The sequence below is a fragment of the Danio aesculapii genome, chromosome 15 (genome assembly GCF_903798145.1).
Source record: "Danio aesculapii chromosome 15, fDanAes4.1, whole genome shotgun sequence".
Classification (NCBI taxonomy): Eukaryota; Metazoa; Chordata; class Actinopteri; order Cypriniformes; family Danionidae; genus Danio; species Danio aesculapii.
Window position 1 is genome coordinate 46758568 of NC_079449.1, and position 15633 is coordinate 46774200.

The 15633-nt window shown below is 36.5% G+C and overlaps 1 protein-coding gene across 2 annotated transcripts in view; it reads right to left on the minus strand.

The window, feature by feature from the left end:
* The window catches only part of ece2b (endothelin converting enzyme 2b), a 127552-nt gene that overhangs the window by 74761 nt on the left and 37158 nt on the right, over positions 1-15633 (minus strand). The window contains exon 1 of one of the 2 annotated variants that reach the window (XM_056473171.1): positions 4190-4245. The exons of the other annotated variant lie outside the window; for it this stretch is intronic. The gene's annotated coding sequence lies outside the window, so the exon portion shown is untranslated. Of the gene's footprint in view, positions 1-4189; positions 4246-15633 lie in introns of those variants that run through there. 2 annotated transcript variants of the gene reach the window in all.

Sequence of the window (15633 nt, forward strand, 5' to 3'; positions counted from 1 at the left end):
GCCATAAAACAAACAAAGTACTGCACTCAATCTTCCATTTCCATAAGACAAAAGTAATAAATGATATTTGGATGTGAGATTTCACCCAGCATGAGCCACCAACAAACCATTTGCACAACATCGCTGAGAGCGAGATGCAGATCAAGGCAGCGGCGGCTGCGTTCTTTCATGTTAGTTAATTGCTGCACAATTAAATGGATGACAGCTAACAGCGTGTTCTGCTTTTATGCTTTCAGCTTTCATAAAAAAATGACAGCTATTAATGTTGAAGATTGTTTTTTTAGTCAGCGCAGAAAATCCTTCACATTCCACACTCAGATCACAACACTGACGGTGATGTGCAAAGTGCAGCATCCACACGTACTGCACATACTGTAGGGTTCACACTGTAAAAAATGCTGGGTTTCACACAATCGATTTGTGCTGAGACAACATGAAGGAATAAAGTCAACTTAATAGTTTTGATCAATTTAAGTGGATTGAACATAAAACAATTCAGTTGTCACAAAAAAACCTCAAGAATTGTGTTGTTTCAGCTCATTTTCAATAAGTAGTTTAAACAAACAAGTAATTGGGTCATACTGAAAAATGTGATTCATATGCCCAAATTTGGTTTTCCTCCAGTGAATGCATTCACATTTACAATTACACTGACTGGCCACTTTATTAGGTACACCTGTCCAACTGCTTGTTAACGCAAATTTCTAATCAGCCAATCACATGGCAGCAACTCAATGCATTTAGGCACTTCAAATCGAGCATCAGAATGGGGAAGAAAGGAGATTTAAGAGACTTTGAACGTGGCATGGTTGTTGGTGCCAGACGGGCTGGTCTGAGTATTTCAGAAACTCCTGATCTACTGGGATTTTCACACGCAAGCATCTCTAGGGTTTACAGAGAATGGTCCGACAAAGAGGAAATATCCAGTGAGCGGCAGTTCTGTGGGCGCAAATGCCTTGTTGATGCCAGAGGTCAGAGGAGAATGGCCAGACTGGTTCCAGCTGATAGAAAGGCAACAGTAACTCAAATAAGCACTCGTTACAACCGAGGTCTGCAGAAGAGCATCTCTGAACACACAACACGTCCAACCTTGAGGCAGATGGGCTACAGCAGCAGAAGACCACACCGGGTGTCACTCCTGTCAGCTAAGAACAGGAAACTGAGGCTACTATTTGCACAGGCTCAGCAAAATTGGACAATAGGAGATTGGAGAAACGTTGCCTGGTCTGATGAGTCTCCATTTCTGCTGCCACATTCGGATGGTCGGGTCAGAATTTGGCATCAACAACATGAAAGCATGGATCCATCCTGCCTTGTATCAACAGTTCAGGCTGGTGGTGGTGGTGTAATGGTGTGGGGGATATTTTCTTTGCACACTTTGTGTCCATTAGTACCCATTGAGCATTGTGTCAACGCCACAGCCTACCTGAGTATTGTTGCTGACTATGTCCATCCCTTTATGACCACAGTGTCTCCATCTTCTGATGGCTACTTCCAGCAGGATAAGGCGCCATGTCATAAAACACGAATCATCTCAGAGGTTTCTTGAACATGACAATGAGTTCACTGTACTCAAATGGCCTCCACAGTCACCAGAGCTCAATCCAATAGAGCACTTCTCCTTTTAAAAATCGTTCTGAACTCGTAAGAATTCATGCAAATTACCCACTAAACTGACAAAACGTAAAATAGTTATGCTTCCTTGAGAGATCACACCACTATTTTGGACTGTCTGGCGCCATTTTGTGACTGAATATTAGCTAGGCTAGTGTATACTCCATTTAGCCATTCTCATTTCTGTCAGCTTTGCCTTTAATTAAAGTATTAATCAAACTATTTCCTTTAATTAAACTATCACAGTTCAATATTTTTGTCTAATTTATTTTTATTTTGTAGCAAGTAGCCATGTGATAAGTGGGATAAAGTACATCCAGGTGGTTGTTTTAACAGAATAAAGCCTTTCAATCTTACACAAGCTACATGTTGAGCTTGATTCTGCAATAACAACCTCCTGGATGTGCTTCAGCCCTAACCTAAAATGGGACCAATTAGTTGGGGCCTTGTTTATGGAAGTCATTTGCTAGTTTTTAGTGATATCAAGCATCAAAACATCCAAAATGCATCAAAAATGCGAATGGATTTAATGTCTACCTAGATGTCAAAACTACATATAATAATAAACAATAAAAATCGATTTTGATGTGTTTTTTTTATTCATTCGTTCATTTTCTATTTGGCTTAGTCCCTTTATTAATCTGGGGTCGCCACAGCGGATTGAACCGCCAACTTATCCAGCATCTGTTTTACGCAGCGGAAGCCCTTCCAGCTGCAACCCATCACTGGGAAACATCCTCATTCACACACAGACATCTTAGCTTACCCCATTCACCTATACCACATGTCTTTGGACTTGTCAAGGAAACCGGAGCAGGCAATTTTGCAGAATAAGATGTTTCCCTGTTCAAACAGAATGCCAGAGCATTCAAAGATGGCTGCCAAGTGAAATGACTTGCTCTAAAATGATTTGCTTGAAGTCAAATCGACATCAAACTGACATCTAACATTGGTATCAATAATCTATAAAAAAAACACGTCAACAATTGATTACAGGACTGTGCATGTCAATTGACATCAAATCCATTCGAATTTTTGACGTTTTGACACATGATGTCACCAAAAACTAGCAAATGACTTTCCAAAAACAAGAGTGTAAACAAACAAAGCCTATCAAAGTGAACTGATATACGTCTTGTCCCCAGAAAGTATTTTTGCCATAAGTTCATCTTGCACACAATTGTGCCAATTTTTTTCAATTGTTCAATAAGAGTTACCACAACAACCAACCAAACTGAATGGGCCAAAACCAAACTGAGAATTTGTAGACCAAACCTAATATTAGGTTTATTGACTAATTTTGGACTGGAAATGTATTTTATTTTTTTATATATTTATTTTTTAGAGTTTTTTCACCTTTATTATGACAGGACAGTAGAGATTTCAGACAGGAAAGCATTGGGAACAGAGAGAGGCGAAGGATCGACAAAGGACCCTGAGCCAGGAATCGAACTCGGGTCACCGCAAGCACGTCGGTGCCATATCTCGGTGCACAGTACCACTAGGATATTGGTGCTGACGAAATGTATTTTATTTGACTCTGTTTCTAGTTGTAATTTGAGAAACAAAAAAAGCTAATATTTGAAGGGGTGTTCATAAGACTGTCATTAAAACTTTGAGTCTTGATGTCAAATCATTTTTTATCAGCGTCATTAATATTTCATGACATTTAAATGATAAATTCAGCTTGTACCACTATAGTTGAGGTGTAAAAAATAAATGAAACAATGAGGCTGTTATAAAATTCATCACACATTTGGCTTCATGACAATCATGTTTATGACGGATTTATGACAATTTTTTTTGCCTTGGTAATGTCAAGTTACGATGTATTTGTCTATGTCAAGTCTTTGCATTTAAAATGTCAACAACAGAGCAAATGACGCTTAATAACAGTTGTCATAAACATGCATAAACTCATGTTCACATTCATAACATGTGTTGCACACCCCTTCAAGTAAAGTGCTACCACTAATAATAATAATACAAAAAGACAAAATATTTAGTGCTAGCACGCACAAAACTAAAAAAAATGTTTTTCTAACCTACAGTTTTAGTCTAAATATCTAAAAACTCTTGAATCAAGGAGCATTTTCTAGACAAGTACTAGATATTGTTTTGTTTTTATAAATATTAAGTCAAAATTACACTTAAATTTGGCTTATTATTTCTGAAACCAAAACAATATCGTTTTTTTATTTAGATTTTCTGTAAAACAGGAATGTTTTAGAAATAATAATGCCAAAATTACTGGAGATTATCCTTTAAAAATAAGCACATTGAATAACAAAACGAGATTGTTTTACTTATTTTTTAAGGAAAGACTCTTAATTTTGGCATTATTATTTCTAAAACTAAACAATAGTTTGTTTTCTACAAAACGTTTCTTGATTTAAGGACTAGAAACAATCAATTTTTGGCAGTGCTCAGTTTACAGTGTGCAATTTTACACAGTATACATCCTATTCTGAACACAGCCTTACATAAAAATCTCCAAAGATTTCTCTCGACAAGCAAAAATATCCAGCAGCGCTCACAGAAGCCCAGATAGATAAACCCCTGGCAGGAGACTTACCGATCAACAAACACAGTCAGACACCAGCAATCCAAAAGCAGAAGTGAACTGGTGCCAGTGCTGTGGAATGACTGGAATAAACCATCTACTGGAGAACTGGGGGGAGGAAAGCCAATGTTTTGTTAACATGACCCAGAAAGGGCAGGTCGCTACCGTGGGAGAGGGAAAGTTACTGGGAGAGAGGAACAGATAAACCTCACTTCCGAAAAGGAGACTCCTACATGGTGGGTAAGAGCGAAACGCACGCATATGGGGAAGTTGTAAAAATGTCAGTGAAGTTACAGTAAACGGTAGCTGCTGTGGCTTCAACCACTCAATGTCTGGGATAATGTGGGATGCTAAACTGCAAAAAAAAGGCTTCTTTCTTTTAGTTTTGGTCTTGTTTCTAGTCCAAATGTCATGAAACTCTTAAATCAAGAAGCATTTTCTAGATAAGTACCAAATGTTGTTTTGTTTTCAGAAATATTAAGTCAATATTAAATGAGTTTTTCCTTAATATAAGTCAAATAATCATCCAATGGGGTAAGCAAAACTCATTGTTACTGTTAATAGCTTTTATTCCAATTAAGCTGACTTGCATGCACAGAATATCCTAATTATGAGGGTTTATTCGCTATGTTTTGACAATCAAACGTTTAAATCTGGCCGATATTAATCTTTGGTTTTTCCATTTTCATATCATCTAATAATGTGGACCTCCATTGCTGACTGTCTATATTTGTATTTAGTGCTGGAAAATTATTAATATAATTCATCACGACGTATTTCGATTAATCGCTGCTAATTTTGAGTGTCCTTGTCTAATTTCGATTCATCACGGCTAATTTCAATTAATCATGGCTAATTCCGATTGATCGTGGCAAATTTTGAGAGTCCGCGTCTAATTTCAATTTATCGCGGCTAATTTCGATCACAGCTAAATCCGATTGATCGTGGCTAATTTTGAGTGTCCGTGTCTAATTACGATTCTTCACGACTAATTTGGATTAATCATGGCTAATTCCAATTAATCGCGGCTAATTTTGATTGCCCATGTCTAATTACAATTAATCACAGCTAATTTCCATAACAGCTAAATCCGATTGATCGTGGCTAATTTTGATTGCCCATGTCTAATTACGTTTAATCACAGCTAATTTTAATTAATCACAGCTGATTTTGATTAATGGTGGCTAATTCTGATTGATTGTGGCTAATTTTAATTGTTCATATCTAATTACGATTCATCCCTGCTAATTTCGATTAATTGTTTTTGGCTAATTTTGATCGTCCTTGTCTAATTTTGATTAATCACGGCTAATTCTGAGAGATCGTGGCTAATTTCAGTTAATTGTGGTTGATTTCAATTGGTTGTGGCTAATTTTGATTAAACATAGCTAGTTTCGATTAATCAGGACTAATTTCGATTAGCCATGAGTGAATCTGATTAATCGTGGCTGATTTCAATCAATGTGACTGATATGGATTAATCATGGCCAATTCTGATTGATCGTGGCTAATTTTGAGTGTCCATGTCTAATTACGATTCATCACTACTAATTTTGATTAATCATGGCTAATTCCAATTGTTTGTGGCTAATTCTGATTGTCCATGTCTAATTTTGATGAATCACTTCTAATTCTAATTGATCGTGGCTAATTTCAATTAATTGTGGCTGATTTCCATTTGTTGTGGCTAATTTTGATTAAATATGAATAGTTTCGATTAATTGTGACTAATTCTCGATTAACCGTAAACAATAACCGATAGCAATGGCTGATTTAGATTAATCACTGCTAATTTCAATTCATCATAATTATGGCAAATTTTCAACCGATCATTTCGATTAATCGATGATGCTTTTTTTCATGACAAATTTCCATTAATTACAACTAATTTCAGTTTGTCATGGCTAATTTTAAATAATCAATACTAATTTTGAGTAACTGTGGCTAATTAAGATTGGTGGTGATTCTTTGTTTGTGTGAAGATTGTGATTGATCGTGACTAGTTTGGATTAATCACAGCAAATTTTGATTGATCATGGCTAATTTCAACTGATCGTGACAAATTTTCGAATAATCATGACTAAATTCAATTTACTGTCGCTAATTTTCGAATAATCGTGGTTAAGTTTGATTGATCATACATAATTACGATTGAATGCGGCTGAATTTGATTAATCATTGCTAATTTTGATTAGCCGTGACTAATTTCGATTGGTCATGCCTGATTTTGACTGGTTGTGGATAATTTCGATCAATCACAACTAATTTAGATTGATCATGACTAATTTCGATTAATCGTGGCTAATTTTTAATTACTTGTAAATAATTTCTATTGCTTGCAATTAATGGCATACAAAATAAAAGTTTGCTTTGACGGCGGAAAAACTGATCAACTGATAAGCACGAAAAGGATTGACGTCATACCGCCCCGTAACATTCGTTTAAAAGACTAAATGCAGCCATTCATTTCTCTGCCTACATAATTTGCGATCTCCAGAAATGTACATAGGGCTATGTTTTCAGAATGAGCCTATGTTGGAACTTTGACCTTGTGGGGACATTTTTATTTTGGTCCCTATAATGAAAATGGCTCATAAATCACACACAAGTATTTTTAAAATGTATTCATGTGAGGGTTAGGTTTAGGAGTATGGTTGGGGTAGGAGGATAAAATATACAGTATATAAAGTATAAACATAATTACGTCTGAGGGAAGTCCCCATAAAGATAGTAGTACAAGTGTGTGTGCGTCTATGTATGTGTGTGGATTTAAAGGCCATCATACTCTCTCTGCTGCTGCAGATCTCACTGCCCAACCCACGGTCACCATGGCAACAAGGCCTCCATCAAGCCAACTATCACTAATTAAATCAATATGTCCTGCATCCTTTCGCAGCCTGTTTGATTGAATAAAGGAATCAGCCAATCAGAAGCCTTAAGCACCAACAGCTGTGAGGTCATGTGGGGTCACTAGCATTTGTGCACCTCGACAGGGAAACACAATGACGCACAAACAATAAACAGCAATCTGTAGGTAATAATAGAGAACCTAGAAGGCTGTAATTGTTATTTATGAAGGACAGCGTTAAAGCCGTGACGCAATGGAAGAAAAGCAAAGGTCTCTCTACATCAGCTGTGAGACTTTTAAAAGGTGAACATGAGGTATTATATAAACAGAGAGCAAAGAGTGTGATCCTCATGTTAGGAAAGAGCAGGCTGAGGTTTATTTTTGCACATCCTTGAATATTTCAGTCTGACGTTAAAGCTGCTTAGAATTCCAAACGCAAGATATCTCCATAATATGAACGGGTAATGCTAAAATAAGTGTCTGGGAGGAAAATGCAAAGGCTGAAATTGGAAATATATCAAGGCAGCAGGCTGATAAATCAAAAATGATAAGAGTAATTATGGTCACACTGTATTTGACTGTATAATTCACACTATAAACAAACCATTAAGCACACTAGAAGAAATGCTGGGCTCTGCACAATCGAATAGTGTTGGAACAACATGAAGGAATTAAGTTAGCTTATTAGTTTTTGCATATTTATTAATTGAGCATAACAATTAAGTTGTTATATAACAAAGAATTTCCGTGTAAGACTTTTAGGTCTATAAACTAATTTTAGCTGCCTATTTATAATCAGGCTTAGTTGGGTTTAGGTTTGGGTACATACCTGTCAACATTTGGATGTGAAAATAAAAATGCTAAATGCTAGTACTAAATGCTAAATATGTTCAAATGGAGCTGTTTCATTGTAAATAAACTGCTGAAATGGTCAGTAATATGTTTTTATTATTGTTTACAAGGGTAAATAATTAATGTACTTGTAATGTGAATAATTTAACCCAGGCTCATTCTGAAAACGTAGTCCCGTGGACGTTTCTGGTGACTACGAAATACATAGCCGGGGGTACGTCCGGCCGCTCGCCTCCGTGTGGAGGGCTTTCCCGCTGCAACCAGTTTGTCCGGTTAGCTCTTCGTGTACTTTGGCGGACTTGAGGCGCAGAAAGGGGCTGACCCCGACGACGACCGGGTTCGAGTCCGGGGAAGAGCGGTTCCAGAAATCAGGTAAGAAAACAAAAACAAAATCCAAAAAAATGAAGCGAACAAGTTCGTCACAGGGTGAGAATGTGGTAAAAATCCGAAAACGTGGTAAAAATCAGACGAGGGCTTTTCTTTTTCTGGACGGCTTTTGTGGATCGTCGTTGGTTTGGTTTAGGGACGGAGGAGGGTGGGTCAGCCGATTGGCCGGTCGCACGGTCAATCATTCTGTCATCCAGGCAGGCAGAAGGTCGTTCGACAGCGGCCTCTAGCGGGTTTACGCGAGGATGGCGCGGGAGAAAGCGCGCACAGCGGCCTCTCGCGGATTCGCGAAAACAAAAACTGCAAAAATACGTACCTCCCGGGACGTATTTCGCGGTCTCCAGAAACGTCCACGGGACTACGTTCTCAGAATGAGCCTGGGTTGGAATAATTAGTAAACGTTAGAAAAAGCTAACGTTAGCAAACATTTCAGCTCATTAAAATGATTAGCTATTATAAAGAAATTGAATCAAGTTATCAAATCTCATTCATCTTTTCTTCACTGTATAATTTGAACATTCTGTATACATTAAATAACAGTGTCACTTTAAAAATGCACAGATCTATAATGTAAGCATTACTGCTTTCCTAACTGTTTATGCTCATTTGACACAAAATTTGTTGTGTTTAAAAGAAAACCCAACAAGATCGACATGTCTAGATGTTGTTATTATTATTCATTCATTCATTCATTTTCTTTTAAGCTTAGTCCCTTTATTAATCTGGGGTCACCACAGCGGAATGACCCGCCATTATTATTATTATTATGATGATGATGACGTGTATATGTCTGTTCAAACACGCACCCAAAACCCAGTGTCCACTTGAGCTCCACATCAAATGGCGTGCGTATAGAATCAGCTTGGGAAACAGTGATGGTGATTTATTTATCATTATGGAGCGCATCAGCTGACAGTCATGCAGCGTTACATGAACTGAATGTTTTGAGGATTGCATAGGGGCAACAGCGCCTGTAATGAAAAGGAAATGAATCGCACTGTTTTTATGTTTATTCCAAAGTGTTTTCATGCCAAAATGAAATGAAAGCACAGAACAGATTCACATTTAAGAGCACGGGCGACCCCTGGTGGTTTGGCGGGTATGGGTTGCATACAGGGAGGATCGGCTCTTCACAGAAAGATAAAAAATACGGGAAAATACCTTCTTTACAGGATGACAGCAGGATATAACTGTAAAATACGGGAGAATCCCGGGAAAAAAACGGAAGGGTTGACAGGTTTGTTTGGGTATTGGGTAGGACGGGGATGTAAAAGAGACAGGTTTTTAGTTGTATATTTTTCCAGCACAACAAATAAGTAAATATCAGAGCAATTCACAATTGTTCCTTAAAATATGTAAAACTAACCAGATTTATTAGGGCTGAGAGGTGTGGGAGGGGGTGCTGCATATATTATTGCACTGATTGGCTATTAGCTGTGAACAGATGCTATCAGTCAGGGAAGAAGACAGCAGGTGTACATGTAAATCTAAAGAAATTAAGTTGCTTCATATTTACTCACCAAGCCAAATGCCAGTTCTGGAGATAACAGTACTGAACCACACTGACCACAGACTTTGGCCAAGGATTTTTATAATGACCAAAACATTTCAGATGTTTTACTACATGGATAGTCTGCTGGTTTGTCCATTAATGATGTCCATTTTTGTGGCCATCACATGATCAGTGACTTTTTTAATGCGTATGCTGAAATGTTTTCGTTAAAAATGTTTCCATCGTAGTTTATGCCCAGTTTTATTTCTAATTGGATTAAAAGTTCATCACTTTAGCCACGTTTCTCAAAATTTATGCGCATCTTGGCATTTCCATACGGTATTTTTATGCAGTATTCCAGCCCATTCTCACTAGGAAATGTATCTATGTTACGTTTTGTCAGTTGTAAGTTAAGCAATGATATTAAAATCTATTGAGTTTATATTGAGTCCATCTGTTAATAGTGTCTATGTGTTTTTTATATCATTGCCTAACTCAAAGAAGTAATTATATATGTATTTAATAATTATATCATATATTTTGGTCACTCTTTATTTTGATGATCTGTTTGTTGAATTTAAGTTACATTGCATCTACATGCCAACTAATTCTCATTAGATTATAAGTAGACTGTTAGGTTGGGGTTACGGTTAGTGTTAGTTGACATGTGTTTAGCAGGAGTATCAACAGATATTAAGCAGACAGTCTACTAACACTCAAATGGACCATCAAAATAAAGTGTTACCTATATTTTTTCTTAAATACAACCTTTTTTTCTTACTGTTCTTCTTTTATTGTGGACAGAATGACCAGTTCTGCTATATATTTGCTTTTTTTTTTCATTAAAACCAATTTAAGACAAATAATTTATTTTAAAACAAATGAACTTATTATACATGTAACGGTGAAGCACACACATTTAAAATATGGTCAAACAAGCAGTGGTCAAAACAGAAACAAACAGATGTATAAGGGCAATCCAGAGTTGTAGTCGCAATAGCAAGAAAGCAGTCAAATGGTAGGCAGAAGACAGGCATCAAACAAAACAAAACAAGGGGAAACACGTTATAATGTTCACTATACAGCTTACAAGACTCACATTGTGTGTGTTTGAGCTGTACTTATAGGTCAAGTAATCAGTTCATGAGTAGCTTCAGCTGTGTAAGTGTTTGTAATCACTGGTGACTTGGAGCAGGTGTGTGTGTGTGTTGCATGACTGTTATGTAGTCCATAACATGGCGGATTTATAGTTCATGTGAATGTGAGTGTATACCAGCTATCTCTGGTTGTTAGATCACTGGTGACCATGACAATACAGCATTACTTCATGAAATTGTATTTATTATCCTTTTTAAATGAAAAAACATCAGAAAAAATTACGTAAAATAAACTGAAACAACTGAATAAATGAGCAGTTCATGCATTTATTTATTTGTTTTTTTTTACTTAGCCTTGCCAAACTTACTTGCCGACCACTGGTTTACATTTAGTCGAGTGTGTCGAGTAAGTTTTCCTTGCCGTGTTTGTGACTCTCGCCTTGTTTGTTTGTATACGTTGCCTGCTGCCTGCCTGTACTGACCATCTGCCTGTTATTTGACTACGGCTCTGGATTTCCTGTGCACATCTGTTTGCCCCTGTGTTGACCATTGCTTGCCTGACCATTCTCAATAAACCTGCATTTGGATCCGCACTAACTGTTTTCAGCGTCCACTTCACATTACAATATGTGTGTTTTTTTATATCATTGCCTAACTTACAGGAATTAAAGTGGCTTATTCGTACAAATGACGCAAAACGCCACCCCCAAACCCAAGCAAATCCTACTAAAATACACAAATGAGATCGTACAATGACAAACTAGCCACTAAATCAGACGTTACAAATTGGCATGAGATAGGATTGAATGTTGCAATGGAATGGAATGGAAACATAGCTACTGGGAATCATTTCCACAGCATAATACGACTCACTACTCAAGGACTACTTTTAGGAGGGCTACTTTTCACTCATGCTTTAAGTAGTTTAGATAAGACATATTTACTCTACTTGCACTACATTTGAAGTACTTTTCCTTGTGTATGATTTTTAAGTACCACTGTTTATTAGAGCACACGACTGCGCATGTGTGCATGTGAACATCTGGCGAGATGGAGATTCACTCATGAGAGCGAGCTGGAGAAAAAGAGTCGCCTTGCGAGGGGAAGGGAGAGGTTTTCCCAAGTTCCAGGAGTGGTGCGGACCTTTCTCTGCACGGAATGTGATTGTTTGAAGTGGTTTCCTGACGAGTGTTTTTGAAAGGAAACGGCTCGGTGGGGGAAGGCTGGCATAGTCCAACCTCTGCCCCGAGAGCTAGAAATACCCTCGCACCCCTGGCCCGAGAAAACCCACCCAACCAGCCCAAAGCCACCTTGAAGGCAGAGAGTGCCGGCTTTACAAAACACACACACACACACATGCTCTCTGAAGGCTTATTAAAGAACACTACTCTTTTTTTGGGGCTCACTTTACAAGCTCCTACAGTTAAAACCAGTTTGGAATTCATTCAGCTCATCTCTAGATCTGACGGGAGTTTTTTAGCTTAGCTTAGCATAAATCATTGAATCGGATTAGACCATTAGCATGTCGCTCAAAATTTAAAAAAATTAGTTTTGATCTTTTTTTTTTTTAAAGCTTGGCTCTTCTGCAGTGTACTAAGGCTGACGCAAAATTTAAAGTTGATATTTTCTAAGCTGATATGACTAGGAACTATCTTTGCATTCTGAGTTTGCAGGAATATGAGTATAGTTCCTAGCCATTTCGACCTAGAAAATGGCAACTTTTCATTTTCTGTCTTAATACACAAAGTTTCTACAAAAGAGTCAAGCTTTAAATTGAAAAAAAGACGTCTTTTTTTGACCTGTTTAAGAGAGATGCTAATGGTCTAATCCGATTTAATGATCTATGCTAAGCTAAGCTAAAAGTACCAGACTGAATGGATTCAAATCTGATAAAACTCAGCTGATTAACTCTTAGGGAAGCTAAGGGGAGCAAAAAAATAAGGTGTGTTCCTTTAAGAGACTAAAAGGCCACACACTATGTTTTCGGCCCCTCAGAGACCATCTACAGGAAAGATGAGGTAACAAAGGCTGTGTTGAAGAGCTTGAACATTACTCAACACATGAAGACTGGAGACGAGTGCAGAGAAAGGGTGGACAGATCGTCATCAGCCTGCAGGCCCCAAATGAAGGTGCTTAGACATGGTGTCGCCGGCAGACATGGGTGAGGTCCAAGAACAAATAATCACTTGCGCGGACATAATTACACACACAATCCGCATTGTCTGACTCGCTAAAATGTGAACGCATTCACAGATGAGTGACGGCCACAGATACTGCACTGCATAATTTTGGAGAGGAAAGTTTACTAGTGGTTTAAATAAATAGTTATTAAAAATCTGATTCATTTTGCTGCGCTTGTTTGTAAATCTGCTCGATTGGGCTACTGTTTTATGGATGCAAGCTTCACATAAAAGGTCACAGTAAATAGGAACAGTGTAGTTCAGTTTAGTGTTTAAGTTCAGTTCAGTTTAGCTCAGTTCAGTGTGGTTTAATAATCACTACTGAGAGTCCAAACACTGAAGAGCAAATCCAACGATGCGCAGCTCTATAGATCCCGAACCATGCAAGCCAGCGGCGACAGCAGAGAGGGAAAAAACTTCACTAATGGTGAAAGTGAAGAAAAAAAAACCTTGAGAGAAACCAGGCTCAGTTGGGCACGACCATTTTAATTTCTCCGCTGGCCAAACGTCTTGTGCAGAGCTGCAGTCTCAGTGGCGGAGGCTGGAAGCTGGCCTCAGCGAAGACTCGTCTGTCTCTGGAGCGTCACAGGAATCAGTCTCATGTTCTCCACTCCTCCACAGTAGCTGCTCAGGATACGGCCAGGTCCAGGATATGGAAACCTTGGGATCATCTCGTCGTTGGTCTTGGATCGAATCAGTGACTCTGCATAGTCTGAGGGCCTCTGGAAATTTAAAAAGGATGAGACAAATCGTGTAACGTTTCGAGCACATGGCTCTTCATCCGACAGTCAGGTTTTGTGTCGACCTTTCTGAATTGAATAAAGTTGCCGCTTTGGAATATATCTTTGAAATAATAATAATAATGATAATATTAATGAAAACGAATACAAATTATTGTAATATTTCATTAATAAACATCACACAAATCTTATTAAATCCTGTATTAATGGAGTAATAAATTATTATTATTATTATTATTATTATTATTATTATTATTATTATTATTATTATTATTATTATTATTTATTTTTTATTATTATTTATTTATTATTTTTTATTATTATTGTTAGAATTATAAGATATAATAATAATAATAACAATATGTTTATTGTTAGATGATTGTTGCTGTTACAATAATAATGTTATAATAATAATAATAATAATAATAATATAATAATAATCTAACAATAACCCTCTAACAATAAAATATATTATTACTATTATATTTTTATTGTTAGATTACTATTATTGTTGTTGTTGTTGTTTTTAAAAAAATAATGATAATATGTATTATTAATATTTATATTATTACTATTATTATTATTATTATTATTATTATTATTATTATTGCATTATTATTACTGCTACTTTTTACATTACATTGACACTGTAATAAATAACAAAAAATAAAACTGTTAAATATAAAATGTTAATATCATTATTATTATTATTTTTTTTATTATCATTATTATAATTATTATTATTATTATTATTATTATTATTATTATTGTTACCATTATTGTTACCATTATTGTTACTCTTATTATTATTTTATTATTATTATTATTATTATTATTATTGTTGTTGTTGTTTCTTTTACATTACATTGACACTGTAATGAAAAAATAATTATAAAATTTAAATGTGTTTCCCATTGATGGGTTGCAGCTAGAAGGGCATCCGCTATGTACAGTAAAACATGTGCTGGATATATTTATTGATTAATAAAGGGACTAAGCCGAAAGGAAAATGAATGAATGAATGAATGAATGAATGAATGAAAATAAAAATGTTAAATATAAATATGTTATTATCATTATCATGATATGAAGATGCAAACTCCACACAGGAACGCAAACTGACCCAGCCGAGGCTCGAACCAGCGACCTTCACGTCACCTTATTATTATTATTATCATTAATAATAATAATAATACTTTTGTTGTTACATTATTATTATTTTACTTTTATGTTATCTAAATAACTTGCACTGTTAAAAATATGCAGGGTTTCACACCATTCATGTTGTCCCAACCCAAATCGATTAAGTAACTTCACAAATTTAAGTGGATTGAACATATAACAATTGAGTTGTCCCACAAAAATCTATAAAACTGCATTGTTTCGGCTCATTTTAAATGAAGAGTTTGAACAGGCAACAAAAATCTTTGTGTGTGCTTGTTTTTAATTATTTTTACAAAATGATTTTTTCACATCTTTATATATTTATTTGTCAATTTTCAAGCATAAATTGAACAAATCTAGTGAGGTCTATGCTTAAAACATGAAAAGACAATTCACCAGTGGCCCAGTTCAACAACAACAACTAAAACATTGTACCATTAGCTGTTGTTTTTCAGAAAAAGTGAGAGCATTTTCCAGTTTAATCGAGGCTTCGAGGGGCGAACACACACACACAGACACACAGACACACACACAGACACACACACACACACGCGCACACACAGAGAGAGAGAGACTATCTGTAAAATCTTAATAGCAAATGTCAGGGCTTAAGTGACCTTGCCTGATCATTTGAGGAAGTGGAATTCCTCGCAGGGTGTGGATTACACAAACAAAACACACTTACGCACGAAAAAA